Below are 16053 nucleotides of genomic sequence, written 5' to 3'. Positions count from 1 at the left end.
ACTGATGCAGTATTTGAGGTTTTATTTCCAGCTGTATTGAGTACTGGTTTTAAAAGTTCATTTTGTTCAAAGGTGAAATTAAATATTTTCATAGATCATGCCAAAAATTAGAGCCTTGCTGTTCTGAATTACAAAAATAGCCAGTGGCTAAGGTGCTGATCCTCATGTGGAAGGCTTAAACTGGCCTCATTCAGAACAAGGTCTTGACCCTGGCTCTGTCATGTGAGTGCCTCATCTGCAATAGTAGAGACTGCCAAGTCTCTCTCCCATTTGTCCATTCTAGACACAAATGCTTGATTATTTATTCAGAGTGAAACAAACAAAAGAAATCAAGGAAATCCTGCTCCCAGATACCCAAAATTTTACAGCTTGATTTTCTTCTTAAATCCTATTTATGTCTCCTCTGAGTCAGGCAGAAAAGAACAGGAAGTTCCCTCTTAGTTCTGAAAAAAACTTTTCAGTAAGAAACTAATTGAGATAGGTAGACTATTACAAAAACTTTTCTCTAGATAAATATTCCTTAAAAATATATTTTTTTCTTTAGGTTGACTAAATATTATACATCAATATATACCACATATACTGTTCATTCTTTTTGTAATTCTGTCTAGTTGGCTCTTGCAATTATACAGTGTTTAAAAAAACCCCAAATTTTTCATGTTCATTATCCTGACATCTTCTAAAGAATTCACTCTTTCCTGGATGATGATGGAGGTGTATTAATTTTTTAAGGTTGCAGACAGTGTGGCAATTCAGTCCTACAGAAACTCTGCAGTATAACACCAGAGACATTCTGGTGGAAATTACAAAAATGACATGTAGAAAATTGTGATATAGTTAATTTAAAGCAGGCTTAGTCCATAAGGGATGCTCAGGTTATCTCTACTTGAGACTTAAAAATGTGTGTCTGGAGACTGGAGCATGATGAAAATAAATGCCATTTTCAGTCCTTTTATGTGTCTTTGAATAATGAATAGCAATTTCTGAATAATGTCGCTGCTAAAGTTTGGGAATGGCTGTGTGCATTTTGCAGGCTTAAATCAGTTCCTGGTCACTAACTTTTCCAGGAGACCATCTTTTCCTAGACCTAGATAACTTTCATCTCCTGGATTGTTCATGGCATCCTTAAATGGCCAGAGTCCACTACTGCAGCTTTTTTCCCTCTTAAGTCCATCATAGTTTTTGATGAGCCATAACACAGTTTGACCCCTGTGTCAAACCTATCAAATTTCTTCTATCAAACAAAAGAAACTTATTTTATCCCTGTTGTGCTTCTTCCCCAGTGTGTCTGGTTCTCAATTATTGTCAGGGCTGCTTTCCTGTTTTGGTGCTTCCTGTGTTAGGTGCCGCTGTTGACTGGACTGTGTTTTAGCTGCAGGCAGCTGCTTAACCTGGAGAATGGGGGGCATGGTGACAGCACAAAGTCTCTAAGTGGGATTCCCCATTTGCAGGAGGCAGTTGGGAAGAAAATGGTCTCACACTGCAGGTTTTGCTATCTATGCTGTGCTAACTTTGTGATCCAGCACACAGGTGCACCTTCTGTCATGAGACCTAGTGGATTCTGAATGGGAAGGACTAGGAAGACAGCAGGGAGAGGGAGATGCCCATTAGGAGAGCTTCTGAGCCTTGTTAGGGGCTGAGGTCACTGATTCTCAGTGGGCAGATCTGAAAGGCATCAAGTACAGAAAGTGGAGAGAGGTCTCATTAAACTCCTCAGGCACAGAAGGCAAAAACTGGTGTTATGTAGGTAGCTCCTTCAATACTTTTTATATGACGGAAATGGAGATGGGTTCCAAAATCATGCACATCTCTGGTCTTGGCTGGCTGGTGACAAAACAGGACTCAAGTCTCTATTTTTAGTTCCTTACAAATGGTTACAGCATTAACAGTTTCTTTACAGACTGTGCCCTGGGAGATGCATCCTAACTGGAATACAGAGTTAGTTTAAAACAAAAAAAACCCCACCAGGTTGTCATGCCAGACATCTAGACTTCTGTAGTGATTCTGTCATTTCTGCCAGGGAAAGTGTTCCCAGTTCTGAAGGTGCATTGCTGGTTTCCTGTTCACTTCGAGAGCTGAAGACCCTTCATTGAAATGGTGAATTAGGGAAACCGTTCTCAGGCCCAGAAGGGGCAGGGGAAGTAACAGCCAGCCACTTCTGCACAATGAGTACTTGGACAATAGCAATGCCTTTTAACATCCAAAATGGATTAGATAGGTAAGAAAATATTTGGATGGACCTGAATGCGATTCTTCAAAGCTTCAGGTCTCTCTCACATGCACAGCTCCAGCTCCTGATTTACTGATTATTGTAGCATATAGTATATATACATAGAATCATAGAATCATTTAGGATGAAACAGACCTCTAAGATCATCGAGCCCAACCATTAACTGAACACTGTCACCTATGACACACTGTGTTGGGCAGTTGGCATTTTGCCAGCTCAACCCAAGACACCCACTAAATTATGTCCATAAGTGTCACATCCACAGTATTTTAAATATCTGCAGGGATGGTGACTCAACCACTTCCCTGGGCACTCTGTTCCAATGTTTCACAACCCTTCTGGTGAAGAAATTTTTCCTAGTATCCAAACCAAACCTCCCCAGGCACAACTTGACACCATTTCCTCTTGTCCTGTATGTTTTTGTTTAACTCAAAATAAATAACTTTTAACTTCTTTAACATTGATGCTCATGTTACAAAATATTACAGTCTCATTTTGTCAAATATGACTCAGTTGTAGAGAAAATTTTTCCTTATGTTTGCAGTTCAATACAAAGAGCCTGTAAGCCTCTCCAGCTTTTGTGTCCATCTGTCTTTGCAGAAAGCAGCAACCAGCATTTACTATTTAATCTGTACGTGCTGCAAAGTTACTCTTAGTTCATTAAGAAACAAAGAGACTATTAAGAAGACTAGTACTGAGAAAAAAAACAAGAGGCTTTGATGAGTGAAATTCTATAATTTAATTATCATAAAGTCTTATCAAAACCTCTGAAGAAACAAGAATGGAGTTGAATGGTATGAGTCAACAAAATACCATATGAAACTTTGAATTCAAGTTATAGTTACATATAGATAACTTAAATAAAAATAACATAAAATCATAGGTGATTTGCATTTCAATTAGCTTCCTAATTATCTATTACTTTATGAGGGTGAAAGTAATTACAGGCAAGTGCTCCACAACTTGAATAAGTGCCTGCAAACCTAGTAGCAATGTACAACCAGTCCCTTTCCATGCATTAATCAATCAGTAGAGTTTGAATTGATCTGAAAACCTCTTTATTCTTTCATTTCCTTCTGACTAGAAATAGTAAATAACAGTTTTCAAAAAAAAAACTCCAGCACTTTAGTTTTTGTTGCTTGTCAGTGCTGACTTCTTTCCTCCTTCATGAATGTTTTCCCTTTAAATCTTAAGGTGAAAAACAAAGCACTTTTGGTTGGTTTCTTGCAAGTGTGACCATCAACTCCTCTACAAGAAATGGAAATTACTGAATCATCTGACTTTCCTCTATATATCTCAGAAAAAGAATAACAGATTTCAAAATAAATCTCATTATTTTGTTATAAACACTGTTTGTGCCCTTAAACCAAACTAGTTCTGTTTTCCATATTTCAGCAATTTGACACTTTTAGGTATCTTCATAATAGCTTATCCTAAACATATTGGTTTTCTCTTTTTTTTTTTTTTATTTTCAGCATTATACAAAAATTAGAATTGTGTAGGCTTTTCCCATTCAGATGAGAAATTGATAAGTTGGTTATTTCTTTGATGCATTGCCACTTATTCAGAGTGAATATGCAATATCCTATTTCCCTGAACTTAGGAAGAATCAAACAGGGTGTTTCATAGCTTAGCATTCAAAGCTCCTTTAAGCCAGCACTTACCCTTAGCTTTTTTCAGGGTTATAGTTTTCATGTCACAACATATGCTTCCTTCTGTCTTCTCTGTCAGCTTCATATGGTGCTTCTCTTTCTCCCCATCTGCTTCTCTCCCCATACACATCTTTCTTGAAAAAAAAAAAAGTTTAGTGAAACTTGTCTGTACGCACATTTGAATTCCTTATCAGCCATATACATGCCTGTGTTTTGGGCTATAAGCTGTTACTGCCTTCCTTCAGCTTCTTGGTTTTATCAGATATCTCAACTTTTCAAAAACTTTCTTTCACGAATACTGTATGTGTAGCTCAGCCTTACAGTTTCTATAGGTTTAAGGCAATCTAGAGCAATAAAAAGAGTAGAGTTCCAACTAGTGTTCGAAATTTAAATATGAAATACTTCTTACAGATATTTTCACATGATCAGTTTTGATATTCACAGGAGGACTACTATAATGAGAAAAATGGCATTTAAAAATGAGACTTGGTTCTCTTGCTTTCTGTGATTTGATGAAGGAGGTTCCATCTACATTAAAGCAGCTTTACCAAATAGCAAGTATACAAGGGCTTTTTCTGTTCAAATCCATCTTTGGTTAAACTAGACACCCATAACAAATTAATCATTCATGGTGGAGGGCAGAGCTGTCAAACTCATTCTGTGGTGAAGACCAAATTCGTCCGGGGAGACAGGCTTGAAATAAAAAGTTTCTTGCCAGACAGCTAGTTTTGCCTCTCACTACAACATGTGCTTCTGCAGAGACTGGGTTCTGCTGGGGGCTAGGGGACTGAGGAGAGAAAGAGAACGCCCCTTTCCCAAGCCTGTGGGGCTTGGCAGCTAAATAAGTTGATTCTGGGACAACACTGCTTCTAAAGCAAATGTTTCCAGTTTACAGCAAAGGAGACCAGATCGCAGGAATGTAGTAAGAAGTTGTTTCACTTACAGCCAGCCTTTGGCGTTCTCTGACTCCATCTCCATACTAGCTGCTGTTTTAGAAAGTTCAGAGAAGCACAGAACCTATCCTATCCCCCACTGCAAATCAGCCTCATCTGGTTTAGTTATTCATTCATTTCTGGCTCATTTTAACTGCTAAACATAAATTACAAAGGGAGCTTTATAGCAGTGGAAAAGATGTAGGACCAAATCCTGTCTGCTGGATCCAGAAGCGTGTTTGACATGCCCATTGCTAGAGGGCCTCTTAAGGTTCTGCATTTTTCCACATTCTCTGAAAGAACTGTGAATTTTCTGTTTCTGGAGTTGCTGGAGTCTTTTTTTTTTATCTTCACAGAATATATTCCAGATTGGCCTGATAAAACTAGATACTTTAGCTTGTTCATTAGCTGTCCTGTTAAAAGTTCCAAATATTTAGTTCTGAGATGATTCCATCACAACAAAATATTGAGAAAATCCTTTTCTGTCTTCTGTTGCTTTTACTTAGCTGCGTTACTTGAAATACCCTGAGATCAGCAAATGTGTCATCAGCATTCACATTTTCAGTCCATTAGTATTGTACATTTCAGTCCACTTTTTAACTTTCTTGCTATTCTTTCGGCTTTGTGACTGCTCCTGCTGCTCTGCACCCATTGCATATCCTCTTTCTTCCTCTCTCCCTGAATGCTTGCCACTATGGCAGAAGGCAGAGACTGTTTGAAGGAGGTCCTACTAGTGGTGCTGTGGCATTTGACAAGCATGATGGAAAAAGGGGGATAGAAGAATTCTGTCTCCTTTTCTAATGATGGGAGGTTAGGTGTAGAGTGTTATTTACAGCATGGAGATACCTGCCAAGAAAGGAGTATTGTGGAGCCAGAGATGGGCTGTACAAGTGATTGCAAGGTACTCAGTTAACTGTTTTGAACTGTGGTGCTGTTCTATGGATTTTTTCCCACATCTGGAAGAAACCTCTTAAGAAAATATTTTCTTTGGAAAGAGGCAGTTTGTTCCAATGTTGAGAAACACATGCTACTTAGGGAAGACTTGTTCAACTTCTTCAACTCTACGGAAAGACATGTTTATTTCTAGGAAATACAGTACACTCTATTTCATACTAAAGAAGGAAAGAGTTTGCATTTTCTTTCACATTATTTCTTCTACGCTGAGGATTTTTTTTTCCTTTTTTACTTTGTTTTGGTTTGGGTTTTTTTCCTGCTTTGCTTCAGTATGTTGTCTGTTTCTGCTTAAATTTGGTTTCCCCCTTTTGTTTCATGGCAAACACAAAGAGGAAAGTTTAGTGAATTTTTATTTTTTTTAAGCCTTAGGAACAACAGATCTTTATATGTCAACAGAAACAGCTCTTTAACTGGAACAGTAATCAGAATACAAATCCTAATTGCATACAGTCAATTTACCATATATATTGTGACTGGTTTGTTAAGCAGTTTGCTCCTTCTGAAGTGTAGCCACAGAGCAAGCCTGTGCATGCACATGCAGCCATTCAGCTTCCAGGATATCTGTCACAGTGGTTCAGACCTGTGGTCCATCCACACCAGTAATCTGTCTTCAACTGTAACTGAAGGATTAAGAATCAAAAAGGCAGGACAACTGTTAAAAGGATGGTTCCATCTAATACTCACTCAAACTCCTTGAATTTTCAACATAGGATTTCCTGAGGAATCCCAAGTTCAGTCAGTCTTGATTTTGAAGTTTCCATATCTCAGTAGGACTTCAATGCCCAGCTGCCTTTCTTCACATTTTCGTCCTAGTTCTTGCAGCAGAAACAGGCTCTGCCATGGTTAACAGCAGAATAGACTAACAGTTGCCAGTATTTGACAAAGTTCTGTGCTCCTTTTTTTCCTGCCTCCAATTTAGATAGAAGTAGAAACTCAGTAGAAACCATGAGGGAAGAATTTCTCATTAGGCAGATAACACTTCTCTCACATTATCATTTTTTCTCACATGTCTATCTAGCAATACTTGTGCAATATAGCTGTAGATTTCCCATCTTCCCCATATGTAAGAACAGAAAGCAAAGAATAAAAAAAGAAAAAAAAGCACCATAGATTAGAAGAGTGAGCAAGAAAGTTTAATGCTTCTAAGAAGGTCTTATTTGCTCAGAAATGAAAATTCTATTATTTGCCCTGTATTTTCTGACATAAAATATGTAAGAAAGATCCTATTTTTCAAGCACACTAGGCTGCCTTAGTACTATTACAATCCAGGGTTCTTTCTCATATGATGCTTCAAGTAGATCATGGAAGATGAATGTGAAGCTGTTTGTCTAAGAGAAACATCTGTAGTGTTGTGATAGATTTCTCAGACCTTTTTTGGTGGAAACATTAGAAATGTGGAGTTTAACCAGAAATGAAAACCCAGTGGAACAATGTTGATTCCCTTTCTCTCAAAACCTTAATGCCTTGTACTTTTTTATTTCAAATGTATTTATGTCCAAACATACTATTGTAAAATAATTTGAGACATTCAGAAGACAGTTTGGGAAGGAACTGAAGAGTGAATGTCTTCAGACATGAGGAGGGTATAGTATGGTACATCCCAGTCCCATGCTTTGCATCCCCCGTTCTTTGTAGAGGAGAGAGTCGAATTCTGCAGGTGCCTCGGAAAACCTGTTCCATTTTTTTTGAGAGAGATTTATAGTTGAATTTGTATGTGCATTACAGTGTCATTATCTTTGCTAAAAATGAAATTATTCTACTTGGGTTTAGACCTAGCCCTCCTCATAGTTGTCTTCCTAGTTCTTTTTTCCTCATAGGAATGTATAATCAGCTAAGATATGTAAGTGACTGATCTGTTTCTCTTGTCTTAGTTGTTAGGATTTTTTTTCATTCTCCTCCTCTTTCCTGGCAGGGGGAAGGGGGGCATGGGGGACATGGAAATCAATTTCCATGATGATTATTTCCCCTCCCTTTTTTTTTTTACATCTCCTTGTTACAACATCTTCCTTCTTCAAACTACTTTAGAGCTTTCTTAAGTCGATGTGTCAATAATATGGTTCATATGAAGCTAAAAATAAAATACTTGATCTCTGCATAGCAGGTTTTTGTTTCAATTCACAGTCTCATATTTGAGAAAATCAAAGATCTCTGAGTGTCTGTTCTGTCCTCATCACCCGCAGTCTTCATCTATCTGGACTTTTACCATCACCAGAAATACTCTGTGCTTGGGTCTATTTCACTTTATTTCCTCTTGCTTCTGCAACAGTTTCTAACCTGCTTGGGAATCCTATCTTGAAGTATTACTACAGGGAGTGGAGGGCAAGTGCATGTGCAACTGCTGCTCCCAAGTGCCTGTTTTTGGGTGTACATGGAGCATGAATACTGAGGCCAGAGCCGTGTCCCTTCACTCTTACCTTAATAGTGCTTAGCAGGGAGTTTTCCTGGGTTTGATGTTTCTTTATGCATTTTGTTAACACTGTCTGTATATTCACAGATACTAAACTATGAAGATCATCTTTAGACAATTCACATTTCTGATTTCTGAAAAATACTCCCAGCAGATCTCTCTTCCAATTGATCACTTTTGGTTGGGGTTTTGGAGTGTTTGTTTTTTTTCTTGATTGTTTGATTGTAGTTTTTTAAAAGAGTGAAAAAAGTAAGTTTACACGTTTACTTGGACTGATTCAGAAACAGAGTCTGTCATACATGTCACATGAATTGAAGGAGGTTACTGTACGTGATTATATGGCTTTCCTTGTTTATAAAATAGATATGGTAATGTACAGTATATTTCTAAAGACTAATTACATCATTCAGCTTGGTATTGAAAGTGCTGTATAGACTTTATTATCTTTTTTTACATGGCTTGTGTAGATTTGGTACATTTGTTATTATAGCATTTACTTTTTCTATATAACTGTGTTTTTACATAACCTATAAGCTCTGTGTTTTTTCAGCAGTAATATCTGTTCACACAGAGGTTTGATGTTTATGTAGATATATTTCTTGTACACTTACAGACATAATATATTTGATAATGACAGATTGCAAGCTTCTCCCAGTATTTGGGCTCCCCAGTATATTGATATCTGTTGTCAATAATATAGACTGTTGATTAGGTTGTAAAGCTCCATTGCTCAGGAGTGTTGTATATTTAGGTCATCTGTCATGGATGTCTTATAGAGATAGGAGACTATTTATGTTTATGGTGTTTTAAGTAACTCAGTAAGACCTTTTAAAATATACAGAAAAGGCTTGTTTACTGTCATCACTGTTCACTTAATCCTGTGACCTTGACATGATAGTTTGCCCATAAATCTCCCTGAAGGTGGTTCAATGAAATAGATGAAAATCACAGTCTAATGATTGTTTCAGCTTCAGGAATATACTCTGTGTTATGCCATAAGTATTTCTTAAACATTCAATAGCATTGAACCATTTTCAAACCCAATAATGTTGCAAGTTATCCAATTGTCTAGACTACTAGAAAATCCACCAAAAAATTCATTAGCCATATGTACTTTTTCTGTTCAATTTGAGAATGCTAACCATTGTTTTGAAAAATAGTATCCATACACAGTGCCAATAAACTAGTATTTAAATTAATTTTTTTTTAATTTAAGTGTACTTATTTTTCAGATTCCCTTTTTTTTCCCACTTTTCTTCTGATACCAAATTATTTTTATGGAGGGAAATGCTTTTTTGATTTTGTTACAGTCATAAGCTAAATCTAGTAAAGATTCATGTGTAAGAAATTCCTTTAGATGATTTACTAGAAGTTATGTTTGCACTAATGGTTGGAAACAAGAAAAATGTCCATAAAGAGAAAAGTAAATTTCATGTGTCTTAGGCTCAATTTAGAATTACTACTGAAGCCTTTGGGATATTTTGCCATAAGAGTACATTAATTTTTAGGCATATCTTGTGCTATGTGAAAACATGGAGGAAACTAAAGCATGATATATTTGCTTTGTGGTGAGTGGAAATGTTTTGGTATTTAAAAAGGTTCACTTTCGTTCTCTTTAATGATAGACATTCAAGTTTCCAATTTTTGTTAGGGAACAAGGTATTGTTTTCAGACATATAGAGTAGTCTTTTACACTGAATAGTTCTCTAACCTCTTGTGCATTGTGGAATAAGTAGTGAAGTTTTCAAAGTTGATGACAGCTTAATAGTAGAGAAAATTTATTTAGTGAATTTCAGACAGTATTTTCAGGAGCAGAGTTTTCTACTGAACTGTTGAGCTAAAAATCTATGAAAATTAATTGAGTGAAACCTGTCAGAAAAGAAGAGCAGCCAGAAGTGGGATGTGATATGTGTCTACCAAACCAAAATGGAATCTGCTATCCTTTCTGATTTAATCTCAATTAAGTACCACTGAGAAGCATGAGAGAAAATGAAAATCTACCCCACATTATTTGTCTAAATCCCAGACAAGGCTGAATAAGGAAAAAATAGTTTCTTTCATAATAACCTTTCCATTTGAGAACAACATGACAGGCTAGTAAACATCTCAGTTGGTATGCTTACCAGACCCAGACAGACAAATTGCTTAATTGTTCCCCAAGTTTTTCACCTTTCATTTTTATCAGTCTTGGAATTAAAAATGTAGAAGAACCTGACTGGGAAATTTATGAGAATGGCAACCAATTTTTCTTGTAATGGTCTCAATGAAAACTATATGATCTGTTAAATTTTAGCAAAGTGGGTGTTTTAAAAGTTTGAAGCTCCATGAAATAAAACCAAAGTATTAAAACTAGTAAAAAATATAGATTGGAATTTATGACCAATTCAGTAATGTTAGAGAAATATTACCAACTGTCTTTTAAAAAAGACTAATTATGTTTTTCCATTAGGGTCAATGGTCCTTTAGCATATCAGATATTCTTAGGGTTAGTTTTTGACTGGGTTATATGACTACTGATACTGTTTATGTTGTTGCTCTAGCTTGGTGATGAATATATTGTCTTTGCAGGAAAGAAACAGATATGTTTCTTCTTTAACATGCACATTAGAAAAATTGATGTACCTGGCCTCCTCTAGCTGTCCATCCATGCTTCTTTCTGAATGGATATCCAGTGGAAGCCATGTATGTTCATTGTTTTAGTATGAGTGTTGCAGAAGCTACATCTCCAGGTCAGTGTTTGGTTCTAGCTGTGATGTTCCCTGCATAACTGTATCATTTGATAATCTTTCTCTAAGCCATGAAAGGGTGTGATCATCAACTCTGCAAGGAAATTCAAGAAGTTCCGCTGGACACCACGAAATTTTAAACAAAGACCTTCTTTTTAGGAATGTCCTATCTTGAAAGTTCTAGCATGGCTCCTTTATTTCAGTCACACTAAAAATTACGAAGGTGGCACTCTCAGTGCAATATTTATTTAGAGGATTCCACTTCTTTAAAAGTAATCAACAAATTCTCAATCTGCGTACACTAAAATAAAAAAAAATATTCTTCTAAGTGTATGTTCTCTAGTATTAACATTAAGAGAACACATTTAATTTTTCATTGTTGTTGTTAGATTTAGCTTTTCAGAATTCTTGCAGTAAGGTTGTAATGCTACTTTTTTCTAAAAAAAACAAAATCTGTAGGAAAAATCTGAACTGCAAGAATTAGAACGCCACAATGAACATTCCCTTTCTGTGATATTCATGGTTTCAATAACATTTATAAGATGTTAAATCACAGGCAAGTTTTGAGGTACCTTTTAATTTGGGTGCCCTGACTACTGGCCTCTTAGATTCTCCATTGGCTCCTATACTCTGAAGTTGTTATTGTTTTCCTCCCCACTAGTCAGTCTTAGCAGTTGTAAAGGCTAGACACATACCTTCCACTGATGCTTTTTAACCCTATTAGTAATTCATAGTTAATATCATCATAGACACAAGAGAAGTGTAAAGGTCAGTGAATGCTATAATTGGCATACATATGGCTGAATTATGATATCTGTTCCAGAAATTGCAGGCACCTGTAAAACTAGAGCAGATGAATCAAGGTGGGGAGAGGGCAGTTTTCATACTACCTGACAAGCACTATCTGACTGAGAAATGGCTGACAGTGTGACTGAAGACTCATTGTGCAAAACCATCAGGTTTAGATCTGATAGCCAACCAAATTTGGGCAGCTCTGTAAGCTGTGGTCCTTACTCTCCAACTTTTATTCACATGTCTGTCATCAATAGTGAAACTGAAAAGTATCAGTCAGGCATTTGTATTACATTTTGAGCTGGCTGAATTTCAATACAGTAGCAATGTTTTAATATAGTAGCACCTGTTTTATTATTTTGAGAGCAGAAAAGAGAGGGGTGAATCTTCTCCCTTTCCGTAGCATGCTCACCTCTGTTCACTTTGTTCGCCTTCTGATGGTAAAAAAGACAATCAGTGACAAAATAAAAATTTTGCTAATTCTATATTAATGCAGAAACATTAAAGTCCTTTATGAGCTGAAATAATTTTGGGGACTTTCAGGAAGGACTGATTTCCATAATGGAAGTTCTAAGTTCTGGTATGTTTTCACGTGTTACAGTTTGCATCAATGAGAAAAGCTCTTGGAGTCTTTGTCTGAAGGAGGGAAAGATTGTTGGTGTATTCCAAGATTTATTCTATATTTGCATAATGACTTCTTTTCTAAACCAGCCAGCAATAATGAATGGGAACATGGTTTACAGGATTTATAGTCAGGAAGTCTTCAAATTTCTCTCTAGACATAGTTGTCTGTGCAATTCAATTTAAAGTCAATTATTGCCTCCATTTACAGTGTTAGGTGTTTCCTACCTTCCAAAACTTTCCTGTAGACTTGGATCACCGAAAGGTGTTTTGCTGACACTGTACTGAGTGCATTCAGTAGGTTATACTCACTAGTATATTGAAAACAAGGGAATGCAAAATTCATCTCCATCTGAATATTTCATGTGTTGAGATCAAGAATTAAGATAGAAGTATGGAAAAATGCTGTTTCATTGAGGGACTGCATTAAGTAACTGTGCTCATGTATGCATGTGTCCCATAGTATGAATTAAGTCACAGAATATAGTTTTTGAGATTTTCTTCAGCACTGTTGCTTAATTATTTTTAATTTTTTAGTATAATTATTTATTTGCATTTTCAGTCTTAAAAATTATATGCTTGAGCATATTTGTCAAGCAACTGGAGTAATACAGGAATATTTTGCATATGATTTTGAGGGTGGGTGAGAGTTGTTTCTCTGTGGGTCAAGAAAGCAATAGGTGTGAAAAAATGCTGTGTTATTTCCATGATCTAAATGTTCTGCAGCAGTAGCAGCAGCTGAGCAGCTCACTGTTATTCAATGCTACATTAACTTTTCCATTAATGCTGGTGCTGTAAAATATGAAGCCCTTAAGCATTATGAAGTTGCTGCCTGATTTTTGTTCCTTTACATGGCTGCTCTGTATTTGCATACTACAACCATTATATGGGTAATCACCATCATTACTTTTTAGAAGGTCATTTTCTTATTGTTCTGAATAGTTAGATACAGAAAAGCCTTAAGAGAAGAAAGGATCTTTAAACATATTCACCATTAATGCTGTCTTTTTAGTTATTTGTTGCTATGATTAGATGATGCCAGCCTAAGTGGCAACAAGATACTTTACTTCAGGGTTTCTCTTTATTTAATAATTAAATAAATAAAAAGCCCCCAAATACTCCCTCTAAAAAAGACCAAAAAACCAAAAACCAAGCCAGAGACCATGGAAGCTCTACTTTTTCCCTAAAAAAAACCAACTAAGCAAAACTGTTTCATTTCATTTCTCCCCCAGTTAGGAGGGAAATTAAATGTTATTTTTCACCAAGATTTTTTTTGTTATGTGGTAAACGTTATTGTATTTTCAAAATGTTGTATTTTTTAAAAAGTGAACAATGTTTGGAGATTTGAATTATGTTTAGATATTTCTTGAAAATATACATGTTTATGGGAATAGTGGATTTAATGAGTGTCATTAACAAATCAGAGCAGCAATTTGTGGCACTTCCAACCAAGACATAGCAACCATTCCACGAACTCTGCCCTCCAGAATAGTATAGTTTATATGGGAAAGCAAGATTTTTTCTTCAGCTATGAAAGCAGTCACTTTATGTCTTAAATAATGAAGTTATAATCTTAGTGGTGCCAGCGAGGTGACACCTCAATGCTGAATAAATCAATTCAGTCTTTATCTATATGCCCTGTTTGCCTCATCTGTAACACATGAATCATGTGGCTTTGCTAAGAATGATTTGAAACCTGTTGATGGAAGAAAAAGACCTAAAAATAATGTTTAATTAATATCTTTTATTTTAAGAGAAAGATGCTAAGTATTTAGTGCTGATTTGCTTTATTTTAAAACATGCCTTAGTCATGTAGTTCTTTAGGTTTTGCTATGCCACAGATTCACTCTGTTCACTGTTTTGATGGTAAAAGCCATTGGCATCTGAATTGGCATCAGCATCAGTGTAATAACACGATGAGTTTGTGTGATGGCTCATATACACTCTATTCTGGCTGCATAAGCCATTACCATTGCACTTAAGATCCGTTTCTGGCATTTTTGGAACAGCATGAAAAGGCACATCTGATTTCACTATCAAGTTCTTTCTTTTATATCCAGTTGAATCGTTCTGATTCTTTTCTGTGGTTTTCTTTTCCGCTACTCTGTTTTACAGAATGTTTATGTTACTAATTTTCTTTCTTTTTTCTTTTCTTTTTTTTTTAATTCAGGTATTTTGATGTTTGCTATTATTGATTTCAGGGACATGTAAGAAGGTGAATTTAGTATCCAAATGCTAGATTCTTGTATTCTATAAAAGGACAGACTATCCATAATGAGCCCTAAATCTACAAAGAAATTTCACTCTGGTTTCATTAAATTTAAAAAGAAACTTTGGAATTTGTTATATTCTTTCCATTATGAAAATATTGCTTTTATTTCAGGAATTTCACTTAGTTTCTAACTCAATAATTTAAGAATTTTTCCCAGTTCTGTTTAATAAGCAGTGATCTGAATGGCATTGTATTACCAGCACAAATTCTGAATGTGCATTTACTAATCTAAACTCTCTTGGGTTTTGCCTCAGTCTCATCCCTGGACTGTGTCCTTCCAACATAGGATTATGGGTTTACTCATTTATTTCTCCTATGTTGCTGAGATAATTATTTGACACTTTTCTCCAGGGTGCATTTCCTCTTAAAACAAGTATCTTTTCCTTGTTGCTGCCCTGACTGGATGGTATATCTGTGTTTACCAGCAGTATGGCACTCAGAATGTTTTAAGCAGCTCATAAAAGGGCTTTTTGGAACTGGGGAAAAAGAGGAGTAAAGAAAGAAAGTCATTGGTTTAAACTTGTAAATTATCAGCTTTTTTGTTTTTTAATTGAATAAGTTATTTGGGATTAATGAAATAATTTGGAACAAGAAAAGCTGCACAATTAAAAATGTCTTACAAAATCAAACAATTTTTTTAATGATTTCAATATTTATATAAATTTGAGTGACCTGGCATGAAAGTCAATAACTACATGTGAACAAATAACATATAAAAGAAAGTATGTTGAATGCTGAGGGACAAAAAATCTCTTAGGTAGCACAAAAAGCAGATTAAAACGCCTAAGGTGGACAAACCAAAGGTGCTTGGTAAACAGCATTGTAGTAATGTAGGTTAAAGATCTTTGTTTCATTAACTAGTTGTTTCTACTTTGAGACTTTGTTTTTAATTTGATATCTTGAAAAAAAATCCTCCACCCTGAAGCATTAAGTGGTTCTGGATTTGGGAAGTGAAACAGTGAATATTTCAACTTGAGGTTCTAGCTTTGTCTATTCATTAAAACTGAAAAGAATTTCCAGAAACTTGATCAGTAAACAAAGGAAAGTTTTATGATCTTCCTTGGTATGACTCCAGTTAAAGGATTAACAGTGTTAGTCAGACTCTGAAATGGAAAGGCAAAAGGATGTTACTCAAAATACATTTTAACAGTGATTAGCTGTTACCTGGAAAACTAGTTTTCACTTCGTTCAGTAGAATGCTATATTTTGTTGAAAATCAAAGTTTACAAAATAGATTTCAATATTTTTTAGTATGGCAGATGATGAATGTTCTCCCAGTGAGGCTATATCAGAAAATCAATATTTGTAAAATTGAAACAGTATAGGTTTGTATTGATCCATGTGGCTAAATCAAAATGAAAGGCTTTGTAACAGCTTTCTTAGACAGCCTGCTACCCAGTAATGGCAAACTATCAATTTTAGCTTTCCACTGATAAATCAGTTTGAAAATTGGATGTCAATTTTTTT

General features: G+C 35.7%; 1 protein-coding gene across 6 annotated transcripts in view; it reads left to right on the top strand.

Moving 5' to 3' along the window:
- The window catches only part of NBEA (neurobeachin), a 488059-nt gene that overhangs the window by 257465 nt on the left and 214541 nt on the right, over positions 1–16053 (top strand). The gene's annotated exons all lie outside the window — the stretch shown is intronic.

Source organism: Pithys albifrons, chromosome 1, assembly GCF_047495875.1.
Source record: "Pithys albifrons albifrons isolate INPA30051 chromosome 1, PitAlb_v1, whole genome shotgun sequence".
Classification (NCBI taxonomy): Eukaryota; Metazoa; Chordata; class Aves; order Passeriformes; family Thamnophilidae; genus Pithys; species Pithys albifrons.
The sequence above is the reverse complement of the archived record's forward strand: the minus strand, read 5'-3'. Positions and strand labels throughout refer to the sequence as shown.